The following is a 20,286-nucleotide window of genomic DNA, read 5'->3' as shown; positions in this document are numbered from 1 at the left end:
CAAACAAATTCTTCAGATTCCATGTCAGTTTGTGGAAGATTCGCTGTGAAAGCCAGCGACCTCTGGCCTGCAGGCTGGAGAAGTGGTTCTAAGCCCATTAAAATTCATGCTTAGAGCCTGATAGATCATATGGGAGCTGCTATAACAGAAATCATTCCTGAGGTCACACGGTGCGTTAACCCCCGTGCTCCCCGACACAGTGATGACGGCTCAGATAAACAATCCTGGATTTAATGAATCCTCAGATAGACAAGTTTATCCGGGAAAAGGGTGAGTGGTCTCCCCCAAGGCTGCCTGATGCAGGATACAGTACAGAAGATCAAACAGTGACAGAAACCTGATGATATTTGCTTTCCCAGTGGTAAAGATGACACACAGATATCCTGTGACCAAGTAGGAAAAGGGGAGAAGTAAACAAGGAAGGGAGGGGAGGGAAGTGGGGAAGGGGAGGATACAGGAGGGAAGGGAGGACAGGGAAGGCAAGGAAAGAAAAGGGAGAGAAGGGGAGGGGAGGGTTCTAGAGGGGAGGGGGGAAAAGAGGAAGGTAGGAGAGAAGGAAGGAAGGAAGGAAGGAAGGAAGGAAGGAAGGAAAAGAAAGAAAGAGAGAAAGAAAAAGAGAGAAAGGGAAGGAAGGAAGAAAGGAAGAAAGAACGAGAAGGAAGAAAGGAGGGAGAAAATGGCAAGAAGGAATATTGTGTCACCAAACTGACGCCTGTCAGATAAAAGAGACTGGAGCCATAATTCTTCCCAGCGTTTCTAATGGGATTTTAATACAGCATTTGGCCATCATATTTTTTTCATTCCTTCAATGACATACATGCCTGAAGTGTAGCCACGGAGCCTCTGAACTCTGTATATTTCTGTAATACACAAAGAAAACAGCCGTCACATCCATTTTAAGGAACTTTTAAATACATTACAGTGAGGTCCATAGGCCCCGGATCCGAAGGGAACTGCACAAAGCCTGTCTGTACATCATCTGTGACGGGCCTGAATTCCAGCCAAGGCAGGGTTTTTTTCTAAATAATAAAATAAAATACTGTGTTTTTTTAAAGGAACATTATATTTTTAAACTGGAAATCATTGTATTTTGTATCTTATGTGGCATCTGAAAGTGATTTAGTTGAACAATGTGGTTTCTGATTGGTATTTGAATTGGTTCCAGAACATTTTTCATAATAACCATCTTAAAGATCCCAATTATCTGATCCTCTTTCCCCCTTTCACATGGTTTCGTAGGAGGTTTCCAAAGAAAAAGAGAAACCTGCAAGGGCAGGCAAGCCAACTCACATCTAGCTAACCCGTGTTTGCCTGCTAGACTCAAAGGAAAGGGATTGCTAGTTATTCTGAGTTGTCCAGGATGCATTTATGACTCAATAAAGGAGGCCTTGGCATTACCAGAATAATTACTTACTCAAACAAGGCTATAAAACCAAAGGGTTGCCCCAACTAAAAGGTAAACAGAGAACTTTTTCCTTTTAGTGCTAACATGTAAACCTAGTAAACTGTATTTAGATTTCTATAAAATCAGCTCTGGATGCAAAATGGCTGCTTGATTTACCAGGTGGGCAGCTGAGTCAATTCCCCAGGGTTCCATAGGGGCTGAGAGAAGGCAGTCCTATTAAATATGAAAGAACGCTCATTCATAAAGGGACCCAGCCTCATTTGCGGCTTGCAGAAATTGTGGCGTGGAGGTTAAGAAAGCAGGTCCTGGAGTCAGCTGCATCTGGGGCTGCCTCCACCGCTATCACCCGGTATCACCCGGGAGCGGTGATCCATATTCTTTGGGTCTCAGCTGTACGGTAGAGATCGCGTGATGCCTGTTTTACGGGATCGTTGGAAGAAATGAATAGAACGCTTCCTGTGACGGGCTTAGAACGACACCTTGCCTAGAGTGGGACACACAATAAACGGTAGCTCATATTATTAGATGTAACAGAATCTTATTGCAATAAACAGAAGCTTTTATTATGACATACATTAATGACAAGAATAAATAGTTCTTGACCACTAACTGTCAACACATAGTGCCCGACGCCATGCTAAGCATTTCAAGTATGGTGCTTCACACAGTCGTCTCCAGGTAAAGTTCTTATTTTAGGTGAAGTTTCTGTTAAGCGGCAGAACTGAAAATAGAGCTATACAACTATAGGATAGAGTACATACAACTATAAATAGTAAACACAACTATAGGATACTCAGCTAAATTTGATTTCAGATAAACAGGAAGTAATTTTTTGGAATGAGTGTGTCCCAAATACCGCATGAGACATGCGCATGGGTGTGGCCACCCTAACTAGAAATCAAGCCCCCAGATCGATTTTATCAAGCTCGTACCTTTTTGTTCCCTGTCACACAAAAGGTTCTATCTAGAATGTCACTTTATGCCTTGTGTGTTTTATTCTCTAGCATTTTCCCCCAACCAGAGGGTTCTTAGATTAAAAAAAAACAATCCAGGAATTGCGTGTGCTTACCTCCTACGAGGAAAAGTGAAATGTTCAAGACGAAGAAGCTGAGGCAGGTCCAGAGTATAAAGCTGGTGCGTCAAGCCCCGTGTCCTCGAGACGATGATCTCAAAGCACATCCGCGGTTACTGAAAGCACTTAAAAACAAAGTGGCAAAATAACATTTTATATTGAAAAAAAATATTTTTTGCATCATAATTTGCAACTACATACGACACCTAACATGGCTTTTTTTTTTCCTTTGATGGTATGGATTCATAATCTGATTCACTCATTCAATAAAAATTATGGTCTTTATGTCAAGTTACCGTGCAGATGCTGAAGGAAAAAAAAAACAGACACTGTCCCGGGCTTCACGAAATATACACTTTAGTGAAGAGACGTTAAGTAACTAAGTAAGCACAAAAACAAATGCAAAGTTGCAGTCATCACAAGATCTATGAAAGAGGAGTACATGGAGAGATGAGCCTAGAAGAGGGGCGCTGGAGTCCAGAAAAGTTTTCCATGAAGTAGGAAGATGCCCTGATTACCTGAGCTAAGATCTGAAGAATGAACAAGATTTGACCAAAAAGCGTCAATGGAACGATTAATAGCATATTCAAAGTGCCACAGAAGAAGGGAGCATGGAAAATATGAGGAAATGACAGAATATCTCTTCAGCTGGTGTGGAAACGTGGGGCGTGGGCAATATTGGGGGTAAATGGGGCAGGAAATGTAACGTACTGGTTACAGAAGACCAGTCCACGGCAACAAATAGACCTAACCCCACCATGGCTCAAGACAATAAGTGTTTATTTGTCTCTCCTATAACATTCCAAGGCAATTCCAGGTTAAAGGTTGTGATGAGGGATCCTGGGGAATCCACTGGCAGAGACTCTGTCATCTTTCAAAGTCAACATGAATATCGCCATCCCAGCCACCTGGTTAGGGTCATGAAGATGCCTCCCAGAGGTTCTTGGAGCCTGGGCCCGAAAAGCACAATTACCACCATTGCTCACATTCCATTAGCGAAACTCGGTCACGTGCTCACGCCTAACAGTAAGGGAGTAAGGGATGCTGGGATATATAAATCATCTATGTCGCAGGAGGAAGGGGAATGGGTATTATTAATGGCCTGCAGTGTCTGCCAGAAGCAGGTAGAGCCAGATGATGCGGAATTTTAGTTTTGTCTCAAGGCCGATGCAAATCCATCGAGGGGATTTAAGCAAAAAGGAGTGCGGTGATCAGATATGTATTTCCAAGAGATGACTCTGGCGACAAAGTGGAGAACAGATCGGAAGGCTGTCAGAACGGCTGTAGGGAGATCATATCTTTGAGGAGGGTGTTCTAGGCCAGAAATCACGACAGCATGGAATGGAGTCATTGGTGGTGCTAGAAACAGGGAACAGGAGACAGACGCGACAGCACCAGGCGACAAAGCAGTGGCTAGGGAACAACAGGCAAATATGTAATAAGCCTGTTGTCTTTGCTTAACGATTTTCTACTTCCTGTTATCCCCTGCCTCTCCTTTTGTACCACTAGGCTCCTTGATCAGCATCAGTAACAGCGGAGGTATAAGAATCATCAGAAGGAATTCCTCGAATTTGGACAGACCTATCAAAAGGGCTTTACGGAACCTCAGGACAGAGTCCCTAGGGTGCAAATTGGTTCAGCACAGCCTGGCCTTTTTTTTGTTGTTGTTTTGTTTTAAATACCAGGCATAAAAAATGTTTTTAAACTGATAAGAACAGATACTACACTTGATCTTAGCCAAAAGGCCGAGAAGCGATTGAAAAATGTTTTTAAAAACAGACACCAAGGGGCGCCTGGGTGGCTCAGTGGGTTGAGCGTCCGACTTCGGCTCAGGTCACGATCTCGCGGTCCGTGAGTTCAAGCCCCGAGTCGGGCTCTGGGCTGATGGCTCAGAGCCTGGAGCCTGCTTCCGATTCTGTGTCTCCCTCTCTCTCTGCCCCTCCCCCATTCATGCTTTGTCTCTCTCTGTCTCAAAAATAAATAAACGTTAAAAATAAAATAAAATAAAATAAAAATAAAAACAGACACCAAGAATGAGCATAGGACAGGAAGCAGAAAACAGAGGACTCTTATCTCTGTTTGATTGTTTTCTGATACATAAAATGGGGACGATAGTACCTATACCTCCTACTCCTTATGCTCTGGATGTTGTGGGAGTCAAATGCCATGGAAATCGCATGTACCGGGGCACACAGTGGTTCGTGTTAATGGGGTTCCCTGGTGTTTGAAGTTTCTGTAATTGCTCGCTCAGACTCTGGAAGGAGGCATTCATCAAAGTATTTGCACATAAAATAAAGGGTTGCATGTTCAAAAGCCTGTTCATTCTTTTCTGGTTTTTACTGCGACCTAATATAACAGTAAGTGAAAGTTATTTGCCTAGTATAACGGCCTACGCAAACACAAGACATATACGAGTGTCGTTCAGCGTGTGGTTTAATTGAAGATCTGGGAGCTCGTTGGTTGAATTTACTGGTGTGAAAGAGGGAGCTGCCCAGCTGGATCTTCCTCAGGACTCCTGAACCTTGGTTTCTCCCTTAGTCATCTAGTAAGCTAAAAAGAGCAATAGGCACACTTATTAACTACAAAGCACTGTTCTAAGTAACGTGTGTGTGTGAATAAATATGCACACGTACGCATGCATACGTATCGGTATAAATTCGCCTCTCGCCACAATCCTGTCTAGAAGATCCTGTCATCGCCACCTCCATTTTACAGGTGAGGAAACTGAGGCACTTAGAATCTAAGAAACTTGCCCAGAGTCACAAAACTAGTAAACAGCTGAGCCGGAATTCAAACTTTGGCACCTCGACTCCAGGGTCCCTGCTCCTGAATCCCATGGCGCTGCATCTCTGTAACAGTCTAAATGCTGAGTGAAGGGCTATATTCTACCCCTATTAAGATTATCCTCATTCTAGTTATTGCATTGTTTTCTCGAGAGGTATTTTCACTGACAGTCATCTGACTAAATTACTCCAAGAATTACCACTTGGCCCCACAGCTATTTCAGTGAGGCTGCTAAGATAATCCCAGATGGGTGGGGGAACTGGAAAATTCCACAACGGACTACAGCCAGCTAAAGTCTTGCCCAGCAAGGAGCAAGTTGCCATCACAGAGTTGCTATGTCTGCATGACACATGCCAGGGCCTTCCTTTTCTAGTGTCCACTGCCTTGGGGGAGGGTTATAGAGAAGGCAGTACTGGAACTGAATCTTGGAAGTTCAGTAGATGCTCATCGACTTGACAAAGGAAAAGGGATTTCAACTAGAGCAAAGAAAGAGAGAAATCACCCAGAAGGGACGAGCAAAGGACTAGCAAGAACGGGGAGAGTAGAGGTCAAGTACAAGAGGAGGCTGCCAGAAGCCAGGTCACGCAGGGCTTCATGGAATTAAGTAACCTTATTCTGTGTAGCTCCAGGAATCCGCTGCAGGGTTTGGAGCAGATGGGTGATAAGTTTAGAATATCAGAGAAAGTATTAGGTTTAGGGGAACGATCATGGTGTCAGCTTTGGACTTTCTGGGATCGAGAAAGTCAACGTGAGCGACATTCGGCGGCTGTGTTCTGTGGACAAATGGACACGAAGGGGACAGTTTAGAAGAGAGATACGGGCAGGAAACAGATTTGAGACATGACACCCTTCCCGCCCCCACCGCCCCCCAGTTCTCTGGCAATTGAAACCGGGAGAGTAAATGACATCTTGCAGGTGAATATATACAAAGAGGCAGAGGACAGAGACTGGGACCCTACGGTCCACATTTGAGGGCGGTGGACAGACGAAGAATGGGCGTGGGGAGAGGCAACGAGTCAGGGGAAATCACATGCTCAGGGCATAAGCCAAGGGAGGAGGGAGCGTTACTGAAAAGGGCGTGGGCAAAAATGTCAGATGTCTCAGAGGGGGTCAAATGAGGTGAGGGCTGAGAAACCCTTCCTACGTCCATGGAGTGACAGGGCCAGCTCCTAACAGCAGGAGGTGGAAAGTGACTGCGAGGTTAGGAAATGAAAGGAGAGAACAGGTGGAGAGGCTTCTGAGGAAGGAGAGCAGAGACAGCAAGTTAACAGCCATCCTACGTTCTGCTTCTCGGTCGCCTGGTGTCTTCGAGAGCCTGGGGACGACACCGCCCTTGCCTCCCTGTCAGCCTCGTAGACCAGATCAGGGCTGCAGACACCGTCCCAGCTGCAATTTCACGTGGGATTCCAGCCCTCAACTTTTAGGGCCATTTTCCAAATCCCTCAGCCGTGCAACATGAGACACTAGACGCTCCTTTGAGACCCAGTCGCCTAAAATATAATAAGAATGTGTGACCGTCTCCGAATGCAGGGCCTTTCGGTGTGCCACAGGGCACGCTGCCTGGACGGAGTCTGTCTCTTGTCACCAAGCCCAGGTAATTTCACAGGCTTAAAGGACTTTTCGCTGAGCATTTTTATTTTCCTCTAGGGTTTATTAAGTAAGTTTCGTTCATAATGATCATGTCATCTCGGGGGTGTTATTTACGACAAAAATATTCAAAGGAGCCCGGCCCTGTAGAGGTGTCCCCACTCTCCTTTCACCGTGTTTAAAATGCCCCGCTTTGTTACTTTGACCCCTCCCCTTACTTGTTGCCTCGTGTGGGACACGTCAGTTAACCTCTCAGGATCTCAGTGGGTTCGTCTGTGTGGAAAGGGGACTGGACAAGATGCTCAACAAAACCATATCATTCTACACCAGGGGTCAGCAACCCTTTTCTGTAAAGCACCAAATAATAAACACGTTTGGCTTTGCGGGCCACGTGGGCTCTGTGGCAACCACTCAACTCTCCGGTCATAATATGAAAGCAGCTGCAGACACAATGTATACACAAATGAACATGGCTGCGTTCTGATAAAACTTTATTTACAAAAACAAACAGTGGGCCGGATTTGGTCTTCAGCCTGTAGTTTGCCAACTCTTGTTCTAAACTTTAAACGTTAAGTCTTTTAAGAGGTGCCTGGGTGGCTCAGATGGTTAAGTAGCTAACTCGTGATCTCAGCTCGGGTCTTGATCTCTGAGTCATGAGTTCAGGCTCCATGTTGGGCACGAAGACTACGTAAAAGAAAAACCAAAATGAGTCTTCCAATTTACTAAGCTAGACCTCTTAGACTCACCTATTAAAATATTCAGGGGCACCTGAATATTCAGCCACGTGGGTGCCTCAGTCAGTTAAGCGTCCAACTTTGGCTCAGGTCATGATCTCGCGGTTTGTGAGTTCGGGCCCGGGTCGGGCTCTGTGCTGACAGCTCGGAGCCTGGAGCCTGCTCTGGATTCTATGTCTCCCTCTCTCTCTGCCCCTTCCCCATTCATGCTCTGTCTCTCTCTCTCTCTTTCTTAAAAATAAATCAACACTAAAAATATTCATATCCCAGGGACACAGGTAGCTCAGTTAAGTGTCCGACTCTTGACTTCAGCTCAGGTCATGATTTCATGGTTCATGAGGTCAAGCCCCATGCCAGGTTTCTCACTATCAACGCTTGGGATTCTCTTTCTCCCTCTTTCTCTACCCCTCCCCCCAACTTGCATTTTCTTCTCTCTCTCTCAAAATAAATAAATAAATTTTAAAAATATATTCATATCCCAGAAAAGGCAAATTATTCAGTTACTGTCAGCCATTATGTGACGGGAATCACAATATTTATCTCGCACACTGCAAATAAGAAAAAGCAGAGTCATAGAAGGTTTAGCACTTCATTGGTAAACAATCTAGTCTGCCTCAAAGGGTGGGTGAGAACAACTAATGATGCTAATAATCCAGTCACACTTAAAATTCAGTTTGATCCTATAATTTAAATCGTCTATTTAAGAAGTATGTAATGTCTTTTTTTGTTGTTGTTAAAAACTCCCAATCTCAGACCACGTGGGTGGCTCAGCCAGTTGAGCGTCCAACTCTTGATTTTGACTCAGGTCATGATCCCAGGGTCATGGGATCGAGTCCCGTGCTGGGCTCCATTCTGAGTGTGGAGCCTGCTTAGGATTCTTTCTCTCTCCCTCTGCCCCTCTCCTCAGCTCGCTCCCTCTCTCTCTCTGTCTCTCTCTCTCTCTCAAAAAATAAAAATACATTAATTTAAAAAACCTTTTTTTAATCTCAAACCTCTTTGAAAGCCTTCCTTCCCCCTGCTTAAAGGTAGTGATGCACAAATGAATGAGGAGGTTGAAGAGGAGGGAGGTGACTGTGGGACCTCGAGGGCCATAGGGAAAAGCAGGGTCTTCAGAAGCATTGCCCCCTCCTTCCAGCTCTGGGATACCGTCTTTGTCAACAAGGTGCTGTGTACCTTGCTGGCATTCCACAGCTAAGGTCTGTGGTCAGGGTCATTTGCCATCTAGTTGGTCTCCGCTCAGCAGTAACCTTTGGCTGCCGCGGCCTCACCTCCACGTCTGTCGGTGGCAGAGACCCCACGGAGGTCCCATTCATTAGGCCTTGGTTTGACATACGTGTGCCTTGCAATCCTCCCTGTGGAACCACTTCAACCCCTCCCCCAGGGCAGTGACACCCCCTCTGCCAGGTTCCATAGGGAGATTCTCAGCTCCTTCTGAAATCTGTCTATGCAACCATGGCTCATGAAAATGTCAACTGCAGACCCTTTCTCTGCCTGAGTTTTCTGCATGATCAGGTCGGTGTGACTGTGACCCAGCTTGGTTTAAGGGCAGCTACTAAGCTGGCCTCCGCCCGTGTCAACCTGTTTCTTGGAGTTCTCTTTGACTTACCTACAGGCAAACGAAGTGAGAAATGTCTGATGCCTTCACTGCTTTAGTCTCTCCCCTACTCTCGTCCTCCAATCTCCAGAGCCAAAAAAAGAGGATTGGCTTCTTTTTTTTTTTTTAACTACCCATCCATTATCCCCCGGCTGCCTGGGAGCTGCCTAGACCTCAAAGGAGAAGAGCTGTCTTATCAACCCTGGAGGAGTCCCAGAGCACAAGCCCCCCAGGCTGAGTTGTTCAAACGTTAAAGACAGCAGTGAGGGAGTTCGGGAAAACTTTCCTATTAATGCCTGCTTGGCTCTCCAGACCGTTGTTCAAAACCTATTCTGTGTCCTAGAAGCTGACTCTTTCCTATCTTCCTTCATTGAATTCTTTGTGCAACAAATCATAATCTTTCCCTAGGTTGAGGGATGGATGAATGCATTTGGAGCCCTAAAATGAAGATCTTACACTCTAAGAGGTCAAATAAGGAGTGTATATTTCCAAAGTATTATGTCATTGCAATCAATCTCTTAATTTATTCAATAGGTTTTTTGCCTTTTTCATGAAGACAGCTGCATAAGGGGAAGCTTCTGAGGGAAATAATCTTAGGATGGGTTGGTATTCATGCAGAAGAACATTGAGAGGCCGCTGTCGGTACATCAGGAGAGGCATGCTGGGTGTCCAGGATTCAAAGCATGGCCACGAGGCAGAGGAAAGAGGAGGAAAGTTGTAGAAATGCATTTCATGAATGCGTCCAGGATTAACATAGCCCAATATTACAATGGGAGTAAAAGACCTGATGTCTGCAATCCAGGAAGAAGGTCTGGAGAGAAGATTGGAGTAACAAGCTAGAGCGATGACTTTGCATTATCTGAGCCCTGGGACCTCAAGAGTCAGTACTTTGGGGAAAATGGTGCCCGGGGGTGTAGAACCTTGTTTAGAAACAGAGCAAATTTATTTGATTGTCTATGTGCAGTTCCCTTGACTTTGGGACCAGACTCCAAATTCAGGAGGTGTTGATGGTGAAGGATCCGATAGAATGCCCCAGGGAGAAAAAAGGGAACAGCTCAGGGAAAGCATCCAAATATTTAGTAACTGAATAGATACTTTATATTAACAAATGGATGATTGCTTATGGTCAGAAATGTATACCTACAATTTAAATGCCATCTTGCTACCTACAAAGCCATGGAACATCCATAGGTAATTTACTCTTGACTTTGAAGTGTATTGTATAATTTTAGAATTGTATTTTTTTTTTCATAATTATGCCATCCCACGGCTGACATCGGCATTTCTTGAGCATGTGCTGACTAGTAAAGGGATGGAAGAAGAAGTTAGGAAAACAAGCCAACCTCACATTAAAACGTTCCTCGGAGAGTGCATTGATTGACTACGCGTAGGATTCACGAAACAATCCCAGGCACTTGTGTATATGGAATAAAGATTGCGCTGATTCCTATCCTCAAGGAGATTAAGGTCTAATGGGAGGGAAATAAAATACATAAAATTAACATAAATACAGGCAGATGTGCACGGCAATTTTAAGAGTGAGGTGGTCATGTGGAATCAAGAATTAGGCTGATTAGTTGGGGGATGATTAGGTAAACCTCAAAAATATACGTAAAGAAAACAGGCATGCAGTATTCAAGGTGGTTATCAAGGTACATGGTATTCCTTAACTCTATGCCTGTAGCATGGAATCCCCAGCATCTAAGAGACTTTATTTCTAGGACTTGTTTACTACCCAATACCCAAAATACCTGCAGGGTTTAAGGATCTGTTACCAACCCTCCAAATTATTATTCCTCTAACAACAACACCGAAACTAAATATGAGAGCTTGCTATAGGGTGATCGCAGATATATGTATGAAGATACGTATCAGCAACTCAACCTTGTCAGGCACCCACAGTGGGAGCGTGGATAGTGTAGAATATTCTCTTGGCAGGTTATCTGCGATCGCAGCCCCCAAAACACTTCTTTGGCCCTGCTTCTCTTCACCAACACACTGTGCATCCCAGTGAGTATGTATCTGTGCCCTGGGGCAGCTGAAGAAGAGAATATATTATGACCTATTTTGCAGCTCGGTGTAAACAGGTTTTTAACGAGCTGTTCTTCTCCAGGCCAGAGGAATCAGGAAGAGGATCTATTTTCTGTTTATGAGCAACGCTTAAGACATAATTTCAAAGCAAGGAAGGAATTAAAAGCAGAAGCAACTGAGAAATCACACTCCTTTCCCAAAGGGGGATCCAGAAAAGACGTCCCATTAGGAAAGAAAAGAACCAGAAATTTTTGAAAAAAAAAAAACATCAGTATAGCAGAGTCTAGAAAGAGCTTCGAAAGGCTCTGGAATCCTACAGGCTGTGCAGTCATTTGCCAAAAACCACCCAGCAGTTCTCTGGGAAAAAAAAAAAAAAAAAAGCCCATAGGGACTGAAAACATTGACTAATAATTCTTGAATCCATTTCCACAATATTATTCATCTCTGCCAAGGTCAAGTTTGGTCACTGCATGGCTGGAGGTCTGGGCATGCTGTTCCCAGTTTTATTTTTACAGTAGTTATGGAGCCCTTTATATTTCCAAGGGCCCTCCTGTCACTTATTACCCACCCGTCCAGACCACCCACCCACGCTCCCACACACAATATGTCCAGACACACCCACAAATACCCAGATTCTTTAAACCTTATGGTGATTCAGTCTACAGGAATATTGTTTGCCCCAAATGACTTTGTTCTACATACTTGGAGTTTCCCAAAATACATCCGTTTCCCTCTCTGGAGACCAATCTGTGGATCTTTCCACTCCACAAACATTTACAGAGCACCTACTGTGTGTAGGGCACAGATGGATGTAGGAGCTAGAAAAGGCTCGCCAGGGGGCCAGGAAGTGACTGTGACTTCCATCCTGTGAGGAGGTGGCCTCGGTTCCCATAACCAACCGGGTGTGGGGGTGGCGGTGGGAGGCCCTATCTGAATGGAAACCATTTCTCTCACCCACCCTTCCTTCTCCCTCCTTCCTTTTCCTTCCCCTTTAATTCATTTCTGCGTCTTTTGTGTCCTTCTCACTCTGTCCTCTCCTTCCTTCCCCTTTCTCTTTCTTCCTTAGAAAATGGGAGGCTTCTAAAACTACTTCAGAGGTTCTGTCAGCCTCGGGAGACGTCACCATGCTTTTCCTGCCTCCTTCACAAACTACCCGTGGAATAGGCCCTGTGGCCATACAAACTCTAAATACATAAAAGGAGGGGGAAATACTTGTCCTAACTCAGAAGAAACTGACTTTGAGGAAACTACTTTCCTCCACATCCTAACACGGGTGCCTGCCTGTCAGAAAGGCCAGAAGGAAGGCCTGTGCTCAGGGCTGACAGCAGCCTGAACCTGCAGCCTTCCCAAGCCCCACCCCCACCCCCCAGGCCCTGAGCCCTTAGGATAATTTATGAGGTGTCAGGATATTCCTGCCACGAGGTCAGAACAGAATGGTTTTTACACTTCAGCTGCCATGAAAGAGAAACAATTTAATTCTGTTTTACTCTGGCACTGTCTGTTTTCACAATGAACAGGGGATTTAGATCTCCTCGAGATTATTTGTCTAAGCAGAGACCAAGCCTCTTGCTGACTCTCGAGAGGTCTGATTCGACTCTGGCTGCCTTCTCCTTCCTTCCCAGCGAGGGAAAGAGGCACTCGCCTTTCCTGCTGTACCAGAATGAGGTGGGAATCCATCTCACCCAGGCAAGTGAATAGACCAGATACCTTGAGCCACCCCATCCTCTCGGGGTTAGTGGGAAAGAGTGGTTCGGGCATGGAAGAGGTAGGAGAGGGCCCTCTCCTAAATTCAGCCGGCCCCAGAGTCTCTGCCAAGTCGTGGTCTTGAGTCTGGAGTGGTGTTTCCCTTGGCCCGGAAGCACAGCCTCCTGGCTCTTCCTGTGGCTACAGACACAAAGACATTCCGCTGAGCGGCCTGGAGGCCTGCCTGCCAGCAAAACCCAATGTCTCCTCGGAGAGATCTCCCAGTACGGTCTCCATACTCCCGCGCGGCCGGAGCAGCCAAGAAGACAAATGCAGGGCCAGCCAGCTTCTCAAGACCCCACCCACCCCCTTCTCCAAGCCGCACCAGGAAGGTCATCTGAGAATCAGAGCAGGACAGATGATCCCATTACGGGACAGTCGCCCCGGATGTTTACGTGGTGGACAGGGGGCTCCTGGATTCTGGGGCCTAGAAGCATCAGGCCCTCTGGGACCAGTCCATGCGATCTGCTGGGTTAAACTCACCGCTTAGGGTTTGGCCACGTGGCAGGCTCTAGAAAGACAGGAACCGTAATAGGGTGGCCTAGAATTCATCGACCTTTTAAAGCAATTGATGGGAATGAGATAAATCTCTACATGCTGATCGGTAATAATCTTTGAAAAACATGAAGCGAGACAAGCAGAGGTACAATACAGTGAGATTGGTATGCCGACGTGCGTATACAAAGAGTCCATTTTCTATTAATATACACTTACAGGAAAACAGAAGAAGCTTCTGGGGGGTTTTGTCTTTAGAAAAGAGATCTAGAAGCCTCAGAGTCAAAATTCAGGTGGAGATTCTCTTCTCGCTTACATATTCTTTTGGATTTCACAAAAACTTTTTAACCAGGAACTCATATTACCTTTACAGAACAAGTTTTTATTAAAAAAAAAAAAAAAAAAAAAAAAAAAAAAGAGTAAAACCCCAGAGAACGGCAAGCAAAGGATTGAAGTTTACAATGCCACTTTATGTCGGGCCGGCCAATTCTCCAAAAAAAACCACTCCCCTCAATTAAAGCAGTGAATTCTTGGTGGGAAGGGTAAAGGAGCTATTTGGTAAATGACCTCTCCAAGTTCCCTGAATAGTAGTACTTAAATGTGCACGGCGGAGTTCTTCACTTTCTTGTGGGCGAGGAGATTAATCCCCCAAAACAGGGCTCAGTCCATGCATGTAATCTCCTGCAATTTAGCATCCAGGAAGCCTCAGGTTCAAGCAACGTGCCGAGTCAAACTGGCTTGCCCTTGTCACAGTTTCTAATGTCCCTTCTCTATACTACTTGCCACAGTAATAGTTATCCGTTGCATTTCCAGAATGTCATTCATCCAAGGCAGGAGTGTGTATGGCAAAGAGCCTTGGATCCTAGGTCTCGGGCGTAGCTTGGTAAATCTTCTCATCTCTCTGGGCTTCAGTTTTCTTATCTGCGAAGAGAAAGATTTGAGAGGCCCTTGGGTGGCTCACTCGATTAAGCGGCGGACTTCGGCTCAGGTCACGATCTTCTGGTTCGTGAGTTCGAGCCCCGCATCAGACTCGGTGCTGACATCTCAGAGCCTGGAGCTGCTCTGCATTCTGTCTCTCTCTCTCTCTCTCTCTCTCTCTCTCTGCGCCCCTCCCCCACTCACACTCTGTCTCCATCTCTGTCTCTGTCTCTCTCTCAAAAATAAATAAGCATTAAAAAACATTTAAAGAGAAATATTTGCATGAGATGCAGTACCTTAAGATGCCCTAAGTGCTACAGGTTCCTCACTCCTTGAAAATACAGTTGTCAGGCTGCTGGAAGCTGGTGGCTGGGACACACGGCAAGCCTGTCACGGGGGTCCACGCCTCCATCTGACCTTCAGACGAATACATGCAGGAAAGTATCTTCTGACGTGCTTCTTTGCTAACTAGAGATCATGAAATTGCTGTCCCAAAGATTCTGTCCACTGGGGCACCTGAGTGGCTCAGTTGGTTAAGCGTTGGACTCTTGGTTTTGGCTTGGGTCACGATCTCACGGTTTGGGAGTTCGAGCCCCGCATCGGGCTCCGTGCTGACAGCGTGGAGCCTGCCTGGGATTCTCCCTCTCCCTCTCTGTCTCTCTGCTCCTCCCCCACTTGTGCTCACTCTCTCTCTTTACCTCGCTCTCTCAAAAATAAATAAGTAAAACTAAAAAAAAAAAAAAAAAAGGTGGTGTCCACCACCAGACCAGGAAAACAAGGTTCTGGAAGTCCATTCCGTCCTTCCACGTGACAGAAGAAACTACTACATTGTGAAGTAAGGCCTCAAGACTTTGGATGGCTGGCCCACTGCCGGCCACGTCAATCATCTGATAAGCGCAAGTGGCCACTGAGGCCTCCATCCCTGGATAGACAAGACTTGCTCCCTAGATGAAGGCCCCTCTTCCCAATCTCCATCCACTGCGGCTGGTCTGGGATATTGGAAAGTACTTTCTCCATGTCAGGACGAGGAACTCTGGTACAGCAGCCTGGTACCGCTGTCACGGTCCCCAGGAGGCAGAGAGGTCGAGGGACGGTGAGAAAGGAGTAAAAGAACCCTTCGGACGGCAGCCCCCAGCGGCCCCCTCTGCTCTAACCTCAGATGGGAAACTTAAAAGAACTCGGTTAAGGCAACACCTGGGTGGTTCAGTCGGTCAGGCGTCGGACTTCAGCTCAGGTCGCGATCTCGCGGTTCGTGAGTTCGAGCCCCGCGTGGGGCTCTGAGCTGACAGCTCAGAGCCTGGAGCCTGCTTCGGATTCTCTGTCTCCCTCTCTGTCTGCCCCTCCCCGGCTCACGATCTATCTTTCCCTCTCTCTCAAAAATAAATAAACATTAAAAAGAAATTTTAATTCAAAAATTTTAAAAAAATAAAGAGCTCAGTTACCAGCCAACCTAAAACGCATCTAATTCGTTCTCTACAAATTTCTCCTCCCCCCATGTTGCTCCCTTTCCAAATAGAACTATTCCTCATTTCTTTCCCCAAATATTCCAATTTATCCTTGCCCCGTGAGACCTATTCTCCTCACCCCTATAACACAGTCTTGATTGGTCTTTCCCATTAGTTGTGCTCTTGAATTTATAACCTTGCCACAACTTCTGTACTCTAATATAGTGGTGAGAAACACAGATTCTAAACGGATAACAGAGGCTAAGGGTTAAGAACATGAACTCTGGAGCTAGAATGCCTGGTTTAAATTCTAGCCTTGGCCTTGACAAGATAGCAGCAGCCAGATGGACCATCAGTGACTTTCAACCTGCTTGTCATGGAGGACTGGGCCCTGCCCCTCACAAAAGGGCTGCTGGTCCTTTAGAAAAATCTAACAATGAACAGTTTGTGACAAGACATCCAAAAATGTTTGAGCTAGACTGGTGAATGCTCTAGCTGGTAATAATGTAATGAAATTATGGATTCCAGGGGAGGAAAAAGGCAAACTTATGGCTGCCAGCTTTAAGATATTTGGCTGCGGTTCTGAAAATGACCCAAGTTCATTAGCCATTGAATAAGTTACAGGAAAATAGTTGAAGAATCTATACCAATCAAAAGCATAGACATTCCCAAGGAACCGTACCTTCCTCCCAAGGAGGCTGCATTGCACCACACTAACCGGAGATCACAGTGGCCTTGGTAAACTATAAACTGGAAAAGAATTGTCAAGAGATGAGAGAAAGAGGGGCACCTGGGTGGTTCAGTCTGTTAAGCTTCTGACTCTTGGTTTCAGCTCAGGTCATGATCTCATGGTTTGTGGGTTCGAGCCCCATATCAGGCTCTGTGCTGACAGCTCGGAGACTGCTTGGGATTCTCTCTCTCTCTCTCTCTCTCTCTCTCTCTCTGCCCACCCCCGCCCGGGCTCACGCACATGCACATGCACTCTCCCTCTCTCTCTCAAAATAAATAAATAAACTTAAAAAAACACTGAAAAAAAAGAAGAAGAAGAAGAAATGAGAGTTAGAGAAGAAATGAGCCAATGGGCAAACGTCCATTGGATCTAGCTCTCCATGCAGCTGCCTTAAATGTCAAAAAGCCTGTGATACTGCAGTTAAGAAGCCATGGGACACATACAACATTCTGCCACTTATAAATCATTGCTCTAATGCAGGTGACAGCTAAAGGACTTAACATAGGTACAGTGCTAAGAAAGATGCCTGACCATAGGAACTATATATCAAAAAAAATTTTTTAATGTTTATTTCTGAGAGAGAGAGAGAGAGAGAGAGAGAGCGAGCATGGGTGGGGGAGGGGCAGAGAGAGAGGGAGACACAGAATCGGAAGCAGGCTCCAGGCTCCAAGCTGTCGGCACAGGGCCCAACGCGGGGCTCGAACCCACGAGCCACAAGATCGTGACCTGAGCCAAAGTCTGATGCTTAACCGACCGAGCCACCCAGGTGCCCCTATATTATTGTTATCATCATTCTTATTATTAGCTCTCTAGGATATTAGAGTGGCCTTGCGGACCTTGACACACTGGGCCAGGCTCACCCAAAAAAGTAAGAATGCTATTTCTGAATCTTTCAGGCCTTTCCAGAGCCCCCGACCACTTCATCCCTTCGTCATGACTAGAGTTCGCCCTGTTTCTTCATGCGCCACATGGAAAGCCTCATCCATCTTAAGCGACACGTGTTTACTCACTTACATACCTACCCCTCACTTGTCCATTCCCTCTCAAAAACACAAAGCTTGTCTTGCTCTTTATTTTTGAACCATTCTCCTCCACTTTCCTGCTCAAAGTTCTAGTATTTAGATTAGAATGCTAACAGAATATCGAAAAGTTTGAAAGGAGCAGTCAAACTAATGATAATATTTCATGGGATTCTGGTTTCCTCACCATCTTTTTTGCCTGAAAGCAAAATATCCCAGATGTGTCTGCCTTCAGTTGAGGGAAACCGAGGAAGGCATTTTCCCCTGTGAAATGAATAAACTGGTGTAGCAGACGCTGTTCATCATCTACCCAACAGCCATCTGCCCCTCTTACTTACTAATAAACCTCCAAATGTATTTCGGTAGCAAGCCCAGGCTTCCTACTTTGGGGGAAGTTTAGCCCCTTCTCCGGCCCCACCTGCCATTACATTCCCTTAGCCAGCAGTCAGAGGTTGGCATATGACCCAGATCTGGCTAATAAAACAGAAGAGAGAGTCTGCTGGGGGAGCCGGGTGGGACAAGCTTGTAACTATGTTATTGCTTTAAAAAAAGAAAAAACCATCCCACACAGAAAAAGTTGTTTTCCTCCATCCCTAAATGTAACGAGGTGAAAATATGGTGCTGCGGCAGCTATTTCAGCATAATGAGGTACAAGTGTAAGGACAAAAGCCAATATGCTGACTATGGTAGAGTAAAAAAAGAGAATGAAATGAACCACTGTGATCTCCAGACTTCTTTTTAACTTTTTTAATTATTTTAATGTTTACTTATTTTTGAGAGAGAGAGAGAGAGAATGAGAGAGAGCACAAGTGCAGGAGGGGCAGAGAGCGGGAGACATAGAATCCAAGCAGGCTCCAGGCTCTGAGCTGTCAGCTCAGAGCCCAACGCAGGGCTCCAAACCACGAACTGTGAGATCCTGACCTGAGTCGCAGCTGGACGCCTAACCGACTGAGCCACCTAGGCGCCCCTCCAGACTTCTTTTAGTAAAATGTAAAGCAACTGTAATTTGGTCCTCTGTTACTTGATAGCTGATCCTAACTAATACCAATATGCATTTCACGAGGAATGTTGAGTCCTTTGCAACGGCACATTCATTCCTCCTTGACGATCTTCAGGGAGATCTGATAAATAAGTATTTATTCTCACAAAGATCTTTCTATATTTCAAATTATTGTCTTGCCTCTATTATTTTTCTTTATAGATTTTTCCATTAAAAATGATTGCTTATAACATGATGTTATAGTTATCTCACCCCAATTAATTCCAAATTTTCACAAGTACAAAATCATTTCCTTCTCTCAAGCTCCGCGTTTAAATAATTATAATTTTATTTGACTCTTTCTGCCCCCTATATTTATTATTGTCTTCCTAGAGAGGCTTTTATTAAAAGCATGGATTTGGAATCAGAGACCCAGCCATGTGAATGGATAAATTACTTATTTTTTCTGATACTAAACATCCTAAAAATATTGAGGGGGCACATGGGTGGCTCAGTTGGTTGAGTGTCCAACTTTTGATCTGGGCTCAGGTCATGATCTCACAGTCATGGGATCTAGCCCCTTGTCAGGCTCTGAACTGAGCATGAAGCCTGCTCTCTCTCTCTCTCTCTCTGCCAATGCCCCTCTCCCCTGCTTGTGCTCTGTTTCAAAAAAACTTTTTTAACAAATATCTAGGGCTGAAACCAAGGTGAAACGAGATGGCATAAGAAAAACACTTCCCTAAGTCTTGGCACAGCCTGAAAAGTCAAAACAAAATGTGGAGAAAAAAAGAAAAGGAGGGATCAGGGATGGGGAAGAAGAAAGTGAAGGGGGAAACATAAAAGAAAATGAAGAGGAAAAGGAAGATATCAAGAGAAGAAGAAAAAGAAGGGAAGAGGAAGGAAGAGGAACCGAAGAAAGGGAAAAAAGAGGAAGAGAGGAAAGAGGCAAGAAAAAGAAAAAGGGAAAAAGGAAGTTGAAGTCAGAAAGAAAGGAAAAGAGGAGAATAGGAGGAAAAGACAAGGAAGAAGGACAAGAAGATGAGAGGTAGGGTGCTGATGATGGCGATGGTTTGAGCCCAGAGAAGAACTCTGAGAAACAGGTTAAGGCTAAGGTTAAATGTTAGAACCCAGACAAAGCCCTGACCATCTACACCTTCCTACAGTGCAACTTTTCCCCCTAGAGCTTTGGTATTTATGTGTGACTGACTCTCATGCAGTTCGAATCTAGTTACTCCAAACATCACTACAAAGAAAATTACAAAGGATTACAAACCTTGGGCAATAGTCCTCGTATTTCAAAGAAGAGGTTGATTCATCAAGATTCCAGTGCAATCAAAGAACTTGGAGAAGTCCCTGGAGTCTGTTTCCAGCAAATGCGAGGTACGGCTCAATTAAACCAGCAAAAAATTAAATGAGCGATTCATTGGGCTTCTTCTGTAATGACCAGGTGTCCTCCTTCTTCCGTGATGACAGGACAAGAGAAAAGAGGCTTTTTTTTTTCTCATACAAGGCGGGGGGGGGGGGGGGGGTCTTCCTGACGGTGAGGGCTGGTAAAAGCCCCATTGGTTACAAGTTATTTCTTACAGAGAGTCTACAAACACTGGACTGATTTCATGCCACTGGGGTCAAGTGGAACACAGAATGAGGATAGGTAAAAGACTAGAAAAAATCTCTAAGGACCTTCTAGACCCACACTTCTGTAGATCGGCCCGTGCTTCTCTGTTTTCCATAATGGAGAATTGGGGGAGGG

At 45.3% G+C, this 20,286-nt stretch overlaps 1 long non-coding RNA gene and 1 pseudogene across 2 annotated transcripts; both read right to left on the bottom strand.

Moving 5' to 3' along the window:
- Positions 1-760: 760 nt before the first annotated feature.
- On the bottom strand, positions 761-20,057 carry LOC122235948. 2 transcript variants are annotated; one of them, XR_006214103.1, is made up of 3 exons: positions 19,810-20,057; positions 2,475-2,602; positions 761-1,889 (listed from the first exon to the last, which is right to left on the bottom strand). It is a non-coding gene; the product is annotated as an uncharacterized LOC122235948 (long non-coding RNA). The 2 variants fall into 2 exon arrangements; XR_006214102.1 differs by lacking the exons at positions 761-1,889; positions 2,475-2,602 and adding an exon at positions 13,895-14,366.
- Positions 4,108-4,234, bottom strand: LOC122236068 (annotated as a pseudogene).
- Positions 20,058-20,286: the final 229 nt, after the last annotated feature.

Source organism: Panthera tigris, chromosome F3 (assembly GCF_018350195.1).
Source record: "Panthera tigris isolate Pti1 chromosome F3, P.tigris_Pti1_mat1.1, whole genome shotgun sequence".
In the NCBI taxonomy this organism is placed as follows: domain Eukaryota; kingdom Metazoa; phylum Chordata; class Mammalia; order Carnivora; family Felidae; genus Panthera; species Panthera tigris.
Note: the sequence above shows the minus strand (reverse complement) of the source record. Positions and strands in the feature narration are given on the sequence as shown.